Raw genomic sequence first — 15,288 nt, forward strand, 5'->3', positions numbered from 1 at the left:
CTATCAAGATAGCGTAAGAGATCACGTAAGAAGTATTTGTGGCAATTTCCATTCTGGACAATACTCTAATTAAAATGATGGTCCTCACAAAGCTTGAGCAACTTCCTTCCTCTAGAATGACTGATGAATGAATACAAATAACACTGCTAATTTTGAGTAACACCACAAGTAACACTATTGTGCAACCAATCACTGAACACTCACATAATGTTCAAAATTAAAGCTAAACCAAATAATTCTTTTACAGTTATTTGACTGAAGAAAATAGCTGCCCATACATGCTATCCAACATCTCTACAAAACCTCAGACCAACTGGATGGCTTATCAATCCTTTGATGCAATGAAGTTGTACTGAGGCAGCAGTCAAAAGCCTAATTAAAATGCAGTGAACCAAATAAATCAGTGAAATTAGAAGCATGTTTGTCCAACATGATAGGTACAGCTATTGTATATTCAAGTATTGATGTTCTCATTTGAATATTTATTTTCTTGGTCCATACATGTACTCCACATAATAGATTACAAAGATGATTTCTGTGAGGAAAAAACCTCCAAGTGTAACAGTATTCTGAATTTATTTTTCAAAAATATTGGTATATTTTTAATTTATTTCATTATAGTCAATTTTTTTCAATGGCTGAGAATGTGAAAACTTTATCTTAACTCAAGTAACAAAAGATTCCATGATTTTTCTATTAAACAGACAACACTATTACCCAGCTATGAGGACCTGACTTACACAGTTTTCATTTTTTGTTTTAGTTATCACCCCAAAATATGGTATCATGTCACTCTGACACAGAAAAATATTGTGATAAATCTATTTAGACATTTTCTAATCTGTTGTCACACCAATCTTGACTTGAATCATTGACTCAGTACAGAGTATTATTCTAGAAATGTTGTTTTCCAGTTACCTTAGGAAATAGCTAATCAGATTTCTGCTGCTGGGCTCTTACAATAATTATAAGAATGAAGACAGAGATTGCTTTAGATAACTGAAATGAGACAATGGCTCTTTCAATTACTGACACAATTTCTCATGGGATGACAGCTGAGGGGCACTGTAAAGTGATCTAAACATAAAGAATTACAGTATTTTCTTTGCCTCAAACCCAGAAGACCTTCCAAATGCAGCATTTCTGCACAGCACTATTACACAGTACGCTCTAGACTTCAGTTCCATAGATTGTTTGATGCTATATTTCTAACTGCAGTGCCACAAGGTCACAAGAGAAAGGTTAATCAAAAAGTAATAAATTTCATACTCTAATGAGCATGATTAGTGATTTGCCTAGGGTCACAACACCAGATAAAAGAAGAGGTGATAAGGATGCACAGACTGAGGCTAGAGATAGAAATGGATAGAGCAAATATTGAATGGTTATAACAGATATTCACTATCTCCATCCTTAGCCCACTAATTTTGTCACCCTCTTGGTGATAGCCATCTAATCTGCTGCGTTTATCACCTTTTCTAAAACACCCTTCCCAGGCATCTGTAACCAGGACATCTGAGAGAAAGGACAAATGAGCCTCTAAAAGCACAGTATAATATTAGAAAGGACAGATGCCTTCCAAACACCCTGACAATCCAAGCATTCTAAAGATGAATTTCATGTTTCTGATATGATCTATCTGGTAATTTCTACAGTAATTTTTCTCAAAGGATCCTACTATTCTAGAAAGGATATTCAAGGTCACTTGTTACTATTACTTAGTAGAATGAGTATATCTAAAGCTTAAAGTGTCTCCCTTCTTTGGACTTAAAATTTTTGTTCTTAAAAACAATTACTATAGCTAATACTTAATGCAATTACATATTAGTAATAAGTCCTCCTGACTTTCCTATCGGAAACTCAACTAACATGCATCTTAAGGTTAAACTGTTAAATAAAACACAGTAAGGCAAGATAGACTGTAAATGGCAGGTAGCAAGGACACTAGGTAGGACTCATTCCAAAGTTTTGGCTCCAAAATCATCAAGTTTATGTGATACTTCTTCCCTGACAAGATAAGAGAGAATCAATTGCCACTTAATAGAATTTAAAGATACAAATGCAAGTACTTTCCCTGAAGCCAAGTTAACATTTTTTCATTTTTTTTTAGTATTACCAACTCCCCCTCTGTTTTACTCGCTATAGAGCTAGTAAATCATCTCTGACCTTGAGAGGAACTTGTCCCAGGTCAAAAAAATTGATACAATAACTCCTTTTTTTGTTTGTTTTTTTTTCCTCTGGACCTGCAGTGTAGTAACTACCTTGGGATCTAAAGTATTACATCCCCCTTTCAATCATAATGCCTTCTAAGTGTCTACATTTTTAAGGATAAATTCCAAGCTCACAGAATATTTCAGTGTAACTGTTTTAGAGACTAATGCTCATTATCTACTAATGGTGCAGGCAGACTCTTCAGCTCACACCTTGTTATCCCGCTTAATGTCTCTCAAATACCATTTGAACAGAGATCAGGTATAGCTGCCACAGAATGGAAACCAGTGCTTTTCTTAACACAGTAATTTGCATTATTAATGAAGACTAAAAATACATTATTTTAGACATGTTGCATATGGGGCATAAGATGTCTGTTGTGTGACAACCCTTGAGACTGACTTTTATAATAACCTATTTCTAATTGGCTTGGAAAGAAATAACAAAGGACTTGGATAAGCAAAAACCAGCACATCAGTCCAGCAACACAAACCATCCATGAAGTTCTAAAATACAGCCACAAGAAAATGAGTTTTCAATGGCACCCTGATGCGTAATGAAAACTGAGCTCACAGAGGAGAACGCACATTACTGGAATGGTGTAACTAACAAAGAGGTGTTCTTGCACCAAGCTCTTAGGCAGCACGCTGATACAGACTTAAGACCACAGAACTACTTTGCAAAAGCATAGTTGTTTTCTAGTGAAATCTGACACATTCCTGACATGCCCAGGAAATTCTAGTTCAATGTTATGCAAGAAGTAAAAAACAATAGCCACCCTCTAATTGAAGTATAATTCTGATATTCAGGCTTCTTAAATTGTCAGCAAGCATGGATTGGGGAGCCCAGGGAGCCAAGAAGGCCAATGTCATCCTGGCCTGTATCAGGAACAGCGTGGCCAGCAGGTCCAAGGAAGTGATTCTGCCCCTGTACTCAGCGCTGGTGAGGCCACACCTCGAGTACGGTGTCCAGTTCTGGACCCCTCAGTTCAGGAAGGATATCGAGGTCCTGGAGCAGGTCCAAAGGAAGGCAACCAGGCTGGTGAAGGGACTCCAGCACAGATCCTATGAGGAGACGCTGAGGGAGCTGGGGCTGTTCAGCCTGGAGAAGACAAGGCTCAGAGGAGACCTCATCACTCTCTACAACTCCCTGAAAGGAGGTTGGAGCCAGGGGGGGTTGGTCTCTTTTCCCAGGCAACCCTCAGCAAGACAAGAGGGCACAAGAGGTCTCAAGTTGTGCCAGGGGAGGTTTAGGTTGGACATTAGAAAGAATTTTTTTACTGAGAGGGTGATCAAGCATTGGAATGGGCTGCCCAGGGAAGGGGTGGATTCTCCGTCCCTGGAGATATTTAAAAAGAGACTGGATGTGGCACTCAGTGCCATGGGCTGGGAACTGCAGCGGGAGTGGATCAAGGGCTGGACTTGATGATCTCTGAGGTCCCTTCCAACCCAGCCAATTCTATGATTCTATGATTCTATACTTCCAAAAGAAGACTGAGAAAGATCTCAAGTGCACTCCTGGGCTAGCCAAAACAGGAATAATAAATTAACTCAAATTTAGATGCCAATGCTAAAACTGCTCAGACTTTCACTACATTTTCACAGTTCTGCATTGCTATCTGCATGACAACTCTCAAGTTATTTTTGACACCCTGGCATCCTTGCAACTACTCAGGTTAATCCTGCAAATTCAGCCACAACTCACTCTCATTTAATGTAGAAAAACTCTTACAACTCTGAAAAATTAAGTCCCAGGAGTCTAAGTCTTATTCTGACCTGACAATAAGGGCAGGACTTCTATTAAATATAACTGGTACTTTCTGTCAAGATTAAGAGGTAAAATAACTTAAAGTCTTAAAGGAGTAGTTACTCATTTTTATGTTACTACTAGATTCAAACACTTCGTTCCAAAAACATGTTTCCAGGAGTTACGCAGCATCAGTCTACATCAGAATAAATTCAGACCTGCAGAAACTGCAGTTCCTTATTGCATCATTAATGGACATATAAAAGCCATGTTATACAAGATATGTCTGTATTGTAACATATGGCTGGATGAAGAAGTGATTCACGTTGCAATGTTAAGCACACATGCTTAATAAGAATTACAGATTAACTAGCATTATGTATGACCTTTAGTGGTGAATCCACCACTGTGACCAAAATTGGAGTTTAAATGAATTTCACACAGAAAAGCCCTTCACATATGGGCATTAGGGAAAGGACCACTCGATATCCACTGTAATAATACCCACTTTATTTCACCCTAGCTAAGCTGTGCAAATAGACATTTTATGCATCTTAATTACAACTCATCTTATTTACAAGGGAAACATTCTTACAGGGAAAGAAAATTCTTATTGTGTACATGCCATGATCACAGTGAAATCTACAGAGCTCTAAAAATCTGTAATTTCCTCAGCCCTTATATAAACACTTTGCTGTTTCTGTCTCGATTAAATATACATCATATGTATTAAATACAGCATATGTATTACCACACTACTATGTTCAGAGAAACTGGGAACATAATTGTTTTAGATTAGGGCCACAGGAAGACATCTTAAATCTTTTTTCAGTTCTCTGTTCTAGCAATGTGACTTGTTCAACTCTCTTGAGACCTCAGTGACAGAAACTTTTAAAAACTTAGAATATCTCCTAAGAAATTACAGTGACTTCATCTAATGTTGTATGGATTAAGCTTATTTGTGACCAATTTCCAACTTCATAACACTGTTAAATGCCTGCATTTGAACAAATATTGCAGGGTCAGTAGGAAAGAAAACTGAGTACACAGTAAATCAAAGACAATTATATCTCAAAGACTGACAGGGCCTCTTTGGTTTGTTCTATTTGTCTCTGATTGCCTGCAAAAAACTCACAAAGCAGCTTTGAAATTGCCATTCCAGGAAGATTCCCACACTCTCATGTTTGCATTATTGCAGCCTGGCCGACCACAGACTCAACAAAAGAATAACATATTGACTTCCACAGAAGCAGCTACATCCTTACTTCAGTTGTCTGGAAATACTTGATTCATTAGGACAGGCTAAACTGAAAGCAAGACATAAAGACTAATACTTACTTGCAAGTGATTTACAACTACAAAATTTTACACACACTTCCACACTTTCAAAAAAGAATCAGCCAAGGCAGGAGTATTATATTCCTGGATTTTCAACTCAAACTCTGAGAACCTCAGCTTGTACTTCAAAGTCACTTTGGTATTCGGACTATATCTAAATCTGATGGTTTTGAAAATTAGCTATGAAAATCCCAACTAGAATGGCATAATATTCCATAAAATAAGGTGTCACCTGTCTTTTCAAAAAACAAAGCTTCATTTTACTACGGTTTAGCATGGAGTGGGCTGGTAACTTAGTGTGTAATACCTGTTTCTACAACTATCTACCCATGTTAATTGTCCAGTGTTACCATCTGAGAAGCAAAAGTTTTATTTATAAGCCGTGGAATACAGAGAGAGATGAATCTCCTCAGATGCTGCTCCGGCCAGCAGCTTTCTTTGTACGTATTGATAAAGTTGCCAGGAAAACAATGACAATGATGAGTGTCCTCACATAAGCCCTTCAAGTATCAAAAGCATTTAACTGAAAAAGATTGGCTTTCTAGCAATATCAAACAAACTGAAGGCCATGCTAAAGCTTACTGATTACCTTATAAGTGAAACTGATGAGTAGAGCTCATCTGTAACACCTAGCTGGCATCTGATCTGAAAAGAAAAAAAAAATAAGCCTCAGTACTCCAGTGCTGCCAAGGAAGATTCTCTCAAGGTATTGTTATTGATTAATACAAATGTGACAACCTGTGTGTGGTGTTTCAAGGAGCCTTCCCTTAGGGGGTATATCAGATACCGGTATCTTACCTAAGAAAAGATTCTCTACAGGATAGTTTGTAACACAAATTACACCCTATCTCGTATTACAGAAAACACAATATGGCAAAGAAACAGACAATAGAACCATGCCAGTCAAATAAAAAAAAATAGCAGAAATAGTGGTTTAGGGGTGGTTTGAGTTTTTTTGTTGTTGCTGTTGTGGTTTTGGTTTTGCTTGGTTGTGGGTTTTTTTTTTATGAGAACAATCAATGCAATGACCAAGGAAGCTAGCAGAAAGGACAAGGGGGTGGAGAAAAGAGTATAGTGATAAAAGTAACTCCATGAAAAAAAGACAGGCACTGAAAAATCTAAGTCACACTAATAGGAACTACAATCTTATGCAAATAGTCTGCTATTCCTTTTCCATTCCTAGATTCAAGATATGTGAGATTGCTAAACAGCATTTAGAATACTACTGATTCTCATTAAACAAAAGGCCAAAGACAAGATTCAAAGCTTACTAAGTGGAACGCAAATTTACTATAGCTTCCACAGCTTTTATTCCAGAAAGTTTTCCTATATATAAGTAGCTAACACATCACAGCTCAAAACAGACTTCACACATTTGCAATAACACACACACATGCAATCCAGACTAGAAATCTAGAGTAGAAACTCTCCTCCCACAAGCCCTAGCATAAGGTGACAGTGGCCAGTCTCTACAACTCATATGCATGCCATGCATGTCCAAGAACTTTACAGGCAGTACATATCCATACAGCTGACTTGACTAGATGGCTACAGGTTAGAAAATGAGATGCAGCCACATGGTTATAGACCACACAGAACCTAAAATGAAGCAGTAGATCCTGTCTTCTCATTTTCCTTCTCCTTCAGCTGCTTGATTCAGATACAGTTGATTCAGACAGTTCAAAAGAAGATACGATTGAAAACAAATGCACTGATAATAAGGGAAAAAGTAGAATAAATCAGGCATGAAAAATAAAAATAATAGTTCTCTGTAGTATATACATACTGAGCGCATAACTGTTTCGATCTTTTAGAATTCCACTACTAATGAACAAAAGCACAGAGCTACACCCAAATTTCTATTCATCTTGTACTTTCAGAATAACATATGGGTATTTGTCCTTATAACTTTCAGTACAACAATGGTTTTCTAACCTTAAGAACTGTTTTTCAAGCAATCCATTTTAATCCATCTTTGAAAACCAGCTGAAGTAGTATTAATACCACACAGCTATGCATATCCACCAGCTGCAGGATGCCGATGCAAGTATGGATTTTCCTGGAATTTATAATTTTTCTTGGTATTACTTGAAACAGTAAACACTTTCTGCATGGATACAGACAAAAGGCAGCACCGTCCTGTCACAAAATGAGGCTTGCCTGCCACTGAACACAGCACAAAAAGAAAATACAATATAGGAAGTCTACCTGAAGCATGGAACTAAATTCCTCCATCTCCCAAACCATCAGAAGTGATGGGGTCCTTTAAAGGATGCAGATGAATTAGGAATCTACTTAGACTAATTTCTGGAGGCACCTACTATTCACTGACTTTGATCCCTGACTTGGGCATTTAGAACCTAAGGAAACTTAGATGTCGGAGGTCCCTTCCAACCCAGATGATTCTGTGGTTCTGAGAAACCAGCCTTTTAACTCAGTCAAGCTGGGCTCCAGATCTTCTTTCCACTGTACATCAAATAACACAGGTACTGTTACTCCATGACCTAGTAAGAAAACACTCATTTTATTGAAACACTGCCAGAGTGCTTCTGGAGGAAATTACACTAAAGTCCTCACTCATATACTGTAGCTGGGAAACAAAGAAATGACTGAGGAAAGGAGGCTCAGTGTTTAGATTCATCATAAGGGTCTTCAAGGGAAATGTAAATATATGACCAGAACAAACAATTATATAGTTTTGTTATGCTGCTGGATATTTTTCTTCTCAAGAGAAATGTTAATTCTTCTCAAGAATATGTTAATTTCTACTATAATTCTAGGTATACTAAAAATCCTAGGTAAAGCATATTATACTGTTCATCACACCACTTAGGTGATAACTTTTTTTTTATTAATTTTAAAAGTACATCAAAATCTTAAGAAAGCCAGCTCATAAAATGCAAATGATTAAATAAATAATTTTAAAATTATCTCTAAAAATAGAGATAACTATTAAACCTGGAAGTGCAGCTGTTAGAAAACACCACATGATAGTCATAAGACAACTTCTATAGGAGATTTGACAGATAGACTCTATACTTACAATCTCTATTTTTAAATCTAATAAATGTCTATTTATTCAGACAGACAAACAATGGATTTCACTGGCACTGTCCCAATTTTTAAGAGGAAAACCAAAATAATTTAGCATACAGTAAGATAAAAAAAATCCTTTTACTAAACCAGATCAAAGTACTCTTAAGAAATCCATTAAGTTTACACAGAACTTATTCTTAATACTTGGATAGCTGTTAATCAGGAACCTGTAAATATTTTAACCAGAGATCCTTCTTTGAATTTCTATAATCACTGAAACTTAAAAATGTGTGTGATAAACACATACTAAATGATTTAATTTTATCAATACATCTGAGCAGTCCGTTGCTGTTGTGAAATGTCATAATAGAACAGCAGACATTTAGCTACAAAGCTTAATTTTACTTGTTACTTCAATATAGTATCACTTATTTATAGCTAAGAAAACAGCTGAAAATGGACATTATTTGTATCATTACGCTTAGAAAAACAAGCAGAGGACAGTTTAAAGTCTAAGTGATACTTCTAACATGTAGCACATTCTGCAATCTGTCATATCTTATTTAGTATTTATAATTTTTTTTTTAAATAATTTTAATGACAAATTTTAATACAAACTATGTTTTGCTATGAATGGTAGCAGTGTATTAAGTAGTGTTAAGAAAATCTTACTCAGTTTGCAAATACAGCAGAAAGATTATTTGCTTGGGTAACTGATATCAAAAGTGAACTTTTGTTGCAGTTATCTGATTCTTCCATTTCATAATAAAACCTTCTATAATAAGTAACCAAGTAATTGATCCTCCAAGGAACTTGTTATTACATAGGGAAAGAGAATTTTTTTTTATTTTTGTGCATCTCTTTCCCTGTCCATGAATCAAAAGACATGGAACTGATGAAAAGAATGCCTTCTTGACCTAGAGTCTTACAAAATTCACGTACTTTGGAATTCACTGTATTTTCTCATGGCTTCATAAAAAGGGTCAGACTTTAAAACTACAAACCTAAATGCAAAATAACTCCAACAACACTAAAGATTAAGCCTTTAATATATTTTCTATTACTATAAAGAAAACTTTACTGTTTTCAATTTGGAAACAATTACCAAAAAAACTGTTTTAGATGTCTAATAGTTTGAGCTCCAGAAGAGACTTTAAGGTAAGATTGCAGGTGAGGAATGATGGTCCTTAAGCACAGGATAGTGAAATAAGGGACTACCTCAATTATTTGTTTGCAGTTATTCTGTCTGTGGCATAATAAACAGTTGTGAAATTGCTTTAACATCCCATTCAAAGGCAGTAAAGAAGAGATAGTTTGCCTGCATAAGGCATCAAAACTCAGTATTTTCACTAGTTCATATTGTTTTTCAGCTATTATTAGGAGACAAACATTTCTTGTCTTTTCTCTTTTCCTCTATAGCAGCACTGCTATAACAAGAAATTTTGTCTACCCTTGATCATCATTCTTCAAGCATTCCACGAATAGTGACACAGGTATTGGTTTTTCACTACTACACTCCATGCTTGTCACAAGTTACTTGTTACCCAAGTTGTCTGGTGCCTGAAGTACTAATGCAACATTTAAAAAATCAATTTAAGGTACCTGTCTCCTGTCACTGTCTCCCTACTTTTCATGGCATCAACTTAGTCTCCTAATAATCCAGGTCTTCACTCTTTTTAAGTGAGCATAAGAGTTCTGACTGTAGCAGCCCTATTTTAAATAAACAGGGAAACAAAAAAACTACTTGTGAAATAACCACAAACAATAATTAAATTATTACTGTATAGAACTACTGAACTGGTAGATCAAAATTGTTTCTACAAGACAGGACAACACAAGAAGATAAGAAGCACCGGTTGCAACAGAACTACAGACAAAAACATCATTCAATTTTCCTTCCCTTCCCTTTCTCTTTCCTGAGATTACTTACTAGCAAACTTTATCACCTGTACCTAGGAATTTCCCAAATGGCTTCTTTTTCCCCAATAGAGAACTACATAACTTTCTCCTCCCCCCCCCTTTTCTTTTCTCTAGGGAAACTCCTCCCAACTTTTCCCAAGACCAGAGGGAAAAAAAGAGGTGTATTCTGTTTATCTGATACACTTTAGTGACAGCTCCTAGCATTAATTAATTTGCTTTTAATGTTCTCAGTCTGGTTTTCAATCTGAAGAATTTTTGCTGCACTTCCACCAAGAACAGAATAAAACAAAGAATGCACAGGGTATACAAAATAACATGCATCTCTTTGCGTTTCTTTGCACTCATTTCTTAACTTTCTTTGTTCTCATGCTGCTGAAGAACAAAAACATAGATATTTATCCCTTAAAGTCAGTATATACAAACAAGTGAGGGCTTGGCTTTCTCTTGTCAGTGCCTTTTTCTCTTCAAGCATACAAAAGGAAGATATCAATGTGAAGATAACTATCAAAATATTATCTCACAAGGAGATGAGGAATAACAATTATTTAAACTAAAGGATTATTTCCTTAATTTTAGATAATTTCCTTTAAATTATTCACATTTCAAAAGAAAAGAATACTACTTCAAACCTGAATGAGCCCTAACACAAAAGTTGAGACTGCAGAAAAAACGATAAAACAGATGCAACAAAAACACTGTCCTAACTGAAGGAAAAAGATTCCTGTTTCTTGTTTCAGCCTCAAAATATAATCCCTATAACATCAGATCATGGAATATTTGATTACAACTTACTGTGTCTTTATTCATTCAATGGTGTATGAGTACTCCTTCATATTTGCTCAAGAATTTAGAGGACGTCTTTAAAAAAAGCAAAGGGCATATCTTAAGCAAATAAATTCAATAATTTGGAAATAATGATCCCTAGAAGCCCTCAAATCACTATCAATTAACAAAAAAATCCAAATAACAATACTGCATTCTGATTTTCAGTAAGTAGCAATGTAATTTCATTTGATTTAGAAATTCATTATTTACAATTAAGTATCCAATTACAGGCAGACCCCCAGCCATCTGTGGTTTGTATTTAATTTTTACAAGGAGAAAAAGTGAATTTGCAAGCCATCAATATGGCCAAGAAAAATTGCTGCTTATAAAACACTGTTGCTTAAAATTATCTTAAGAATACTTGGAAAAAAAAACCAAAACAACATTCCAGCTATCACACTAAGAAAAATAATGTTTTCATTTATTTTATGCAAGCTTTAACAAAGAAAAACCCATCTGTTGTTTGATTGATTCCAGGGTATCTCGGTAATCTCAACTGAATTAATCTCTCAAAAATGTCCTTCTCTAGGCAACAAAAGTGACAACAGAAGGTAGAAATTGAACTCATCCACAGCTACAATATTCTTTTCATAATGAAGGCAAATTCAAAAACAATGAAACTAATACTTCTTGGGAAAATATTTCTACACTAAAAGAAAAAAAACATGACCAAATCTAAAGCTGGAAGAATTTAGAAGCGAGAGTAATTTCTGAGCTCAGAGCAGTAAAATTATGTTCTTCATTATACAAAGACATTTGCTGAATTTATGCCAATTTATATTCCACTACTTTTGCATTACTTTCCAATTGAAAAGAGAATTATAGAATCTTACTGAGAGGAGAGCAGAGATCCTAAGAGGAACTTAGCAACATGAAAGTCAGAAAACAAATAATTGTCTAATATACTACTCTGAGAGATTTTTACCTCTAAGGCTCATCTTTATTTATACAGCATATTGACTAGGTCACAGGGAAATTATCTCAGTACAGACAGAATGAAGCATAACAACCGTAAAGCAATCTGAAAATCAATTTTTTTAAAAAAACTTTTTCTTCAGAAGAGTATAAAAATGAGACTAAAACCAACTCCAATAAATGAGCCTCAATACACTACATAGGCATACATGCATAATTTGGCATTTGTGTTTACTTTTTGCTAAATGCATCTTGCAGAACTGACAAGTGCTAAATGGGCCTGAATATAAGACGTCCTGAATACTAAGTGACTCACTTTACAGGAACAAATAACCAAAACAGGAATGAGACTGTGCCGAAGCACTAGACCTGGAATGTGTCAGCCTTGATGAAACAGCCTGACAGAGTGACAGCTGAACATTAACAAATTTAAAATGTCTCAACAGTGCACAATCACTTTGAAAGACCCAATACATTCCCACGAGTCCCTGTTGAGAAGCAAAATCAGAAATGGACAGCATCTGCCTTGTGACTCAAAGCCAGTCTAGCAAACCTCCATAGTTCCCATCTGAAGAACTTGATGCAAGACTAGCCCAGATAAGTAACAACACAGATATCAAAGACCCAACAAAACACACTTTTAATGATTCTGGAGTCAAAGTGACCTTTAGAAGTGACCTGGGACACACAGAAGCAAGGAATCATAGTTGAAATCCCATTTGATTTCTAAGATGGCATGGAAATCATCAATTAATCACCACTTCTACTAATGAAATACTCCTTATAGAGGCAGCAAGAAAGAGACTGAATAGTGAAGAATTGGCAGGGACTATAAGAAAGAAAAGACACTGATATCCAGCATTCAGTCAGTATTAATGTGGATCAGGAATCATTCTTTATTTAGCAATTCTCTCCATAAAAAACTGTAGCAAAATATTCAGTTAGTTTTTTTAAAAATGACACTACTTCTGTTTCAGAAGTAGGAAAAAAAATATATTTGTAGCCATTTTTGGACTAGAGTATATAAAGGAACTTTATATCTTCTCATTCCGCTTCCTTCAGAATTTTCTTCCTACCCATTGTAAAGTGTTCCCAGACAGTACAGCTTCTCCATAACAACACACAGCATAAAACTGGTTTAACTTTGCACTGAAAAAGCCAGTATCACATACCATAATGTTAATTCTCTGTTAATTCATTATAATGTTAAAAATTTAATTAATACATTTTTAAAGTGCCTTGAGCACCTTACATTGTATGTTAAACTCTGCTTTTAGTATGTTATAACTAACAAGTTATACTGTCCTTTTTTCTAGCCTTATTTTTGCCAAGAAAGGCTGGACCACATGACCCCAAGGTCCCTCCCAGCCTGGTAAACTATTATTCTACAAAACTAATTTCATAAAAGACACTGTTATAGATAAACAATTCATCCCAGCTGTAGTTATCTGAAACTGTTCCTAGTCTGTATCCTGACACCCCTCCTATGGAGAGTGTCACAAAAATTTGGCAGTGATAGATGGACCCTCACTCATGTTTTTATGTGCTTTCATTACTTCTCACAGTGCTATCAAATGCTTTGAAGAAGAGAAAACATTTTTAGTCATACCCTGGTAAACACCACCAAACGTGAGAGAAAAACATACTTCATTTTGTCAGTATTCATTTTACAGCAAGACCTCAAAACCAACTCAAAATTCCAAGATAGCTTTAAGAAACTTCACTGCTGAGTATTATTGCTCATTCTACAGATTCACTCCAGAGCAGCAAAACTGCTGCTTCTGTTCATAACAAGCAAAAGAGAGACAGCAACTCTCCCTTTGCCCTTCCTCCTCCAACCCACTGGACTTGCTATTCTACTCGACATCTTATATCTACATCACAAGTTACATGGAGATCAGCGCAGATTACCAAGAGAGGAAGTACTCAGCTGGGGGATTTGTTTTTGTTGTTGGTAGTTAATTTTGTTGTTTTTTAAATACATTTTAAAAAGTAAAAGCAGGGAACTGCTTAAATAGGGAGATCTGCATTAGACAGGGACTGGGGAAATGGCATACAAAAACCAGCAGGCCAGAGTAGTGAAGTCATAAAACTTCATCAGTTAAGTCAGAAAAATGTCATGAAACACTCAGACTCCATTTAAAACCATCATTAAAACTAAAAGCAATGTTGTAACTATTAATGTAACTGCATCAAATTTTTCTAGCAATCAGCAAAAAAAATACAGTACTTGAGATCTAAATATAACTAACATTTAAACTATTCTGTGCATAGCTAAAAATTGATCTCCTTTAAAGCTGGAAATCTGACGTTCAAGATAAGCTACGTCTTACGTAGACGTATCCTGAAAACTTCAGAAAATGAGTCTGAACGATCAGTGAACCTAGGGAGAAGCAGCAGAGTTACTGGAAGGCAGAACACAATTCACGGAAGAGTGATTCATGTTAAGCAAGCAATGCAGACTGCAAAACTTTCTTGTGATAGTTCCAGCAGTTACGGCAGACCTAGCACTGATGGCTGCCCAGTTAACACCTTATTCTACGGTCATAGGAAAGCAAAAAAAAATCATGAGATTGCTGCTCTTGAAATTCAGAAGTAAACCTTCCCTACATCTCAAGATAGAATAAAAGTTTACAATGGTCTGTCAGGTTACTACGCATATAAAAGACATTCCAAAACTTTGATTTACATTTTAAAATGCTAAACAACTGCATGTTCAAAGATACAAAGCGATTAACTACAGAGACGATAGCTTGAGAAAACTGGTATCTAAATTAAATGGGTAATTAAAACTGGTATCTAAGTTAAATATAGTGAACTTTCCTCATCCCCTCCTGACAACTTTTCCTATGATTTGCTATATCTAAACTTCCAAAGGCACTGTGCCAATACTACAATGTTGACAATGGCTAAGAAAGACATATTACTGTGTCTTACAACTTACCTGTTTACGAGGTAACTATTTGAGACTTGTGATCAGTACAGGAATTTTTTTACACCCTTCATGAAAAAGTAAAGCATTAATTGCTCAGACACACATTGGTTACTACTTCTACCCAAAAGAGTTAATTTTCAGAACTATTAGTTTGCTACATGACAAGTACAACATTTATCTTTAAGAGAAATAACACATTCACCTAAGAAGGAATTCACTTGGTAAAACATATCATGTACCTTGATGAATACAAATGTCTTTTACTATCTAAGCATGTGTAAGTAGCAGAGACCTCCAAAAGAAGGGCAACAAAAATAAATACAACTTGAATATTGAAGAAGGGACTGTAATAATTTTGTGCT

General features: G+C 35.7%; 1 protein-coding gene across 10 annotated transcripts in view; it reads right to left on the reverse strand.

Moving 5' to 3' along the window:
• ENTREP2 (endosomal transmembrane epsin interactor 2) overlaps positions 1-15,288 on the reverse strand; it is a 111,723-nt gene that overhangs the window by 69,080 nt on the left and 27,355 nt on the right. For 3 of the 10 annotated variants that reach the window (XM_071754981.1, XM_071754982.1, XM_071754983.1), the window contains exon 2: positions 5,885-5,940. The exons of the other annotated variants lie outside the window; for them this stretch is intronic. The gene's annotated coding sequence lies outside the window, so the exon portion shown is untranslated. The remainder of the gene's footprint in view (positions 1-5,884; positions 5,941-15,288) is intronic. 10 annotated transcript variants of the gene reach the window in all.

The sequence above is a fragment of the Heliangelus exortis genome, chromosome 11 (assembly GCF_036169615.1).
Source record: "Heliangelus exortis chromosome 11, bHelExo1.hap1, whole genome shotgun sequence".
NCBI lineage: Eukaryota > Metazoa > Chordata > Aves > Apodiformes > Trochilidae > Heliangelus > Heliangelus exortis.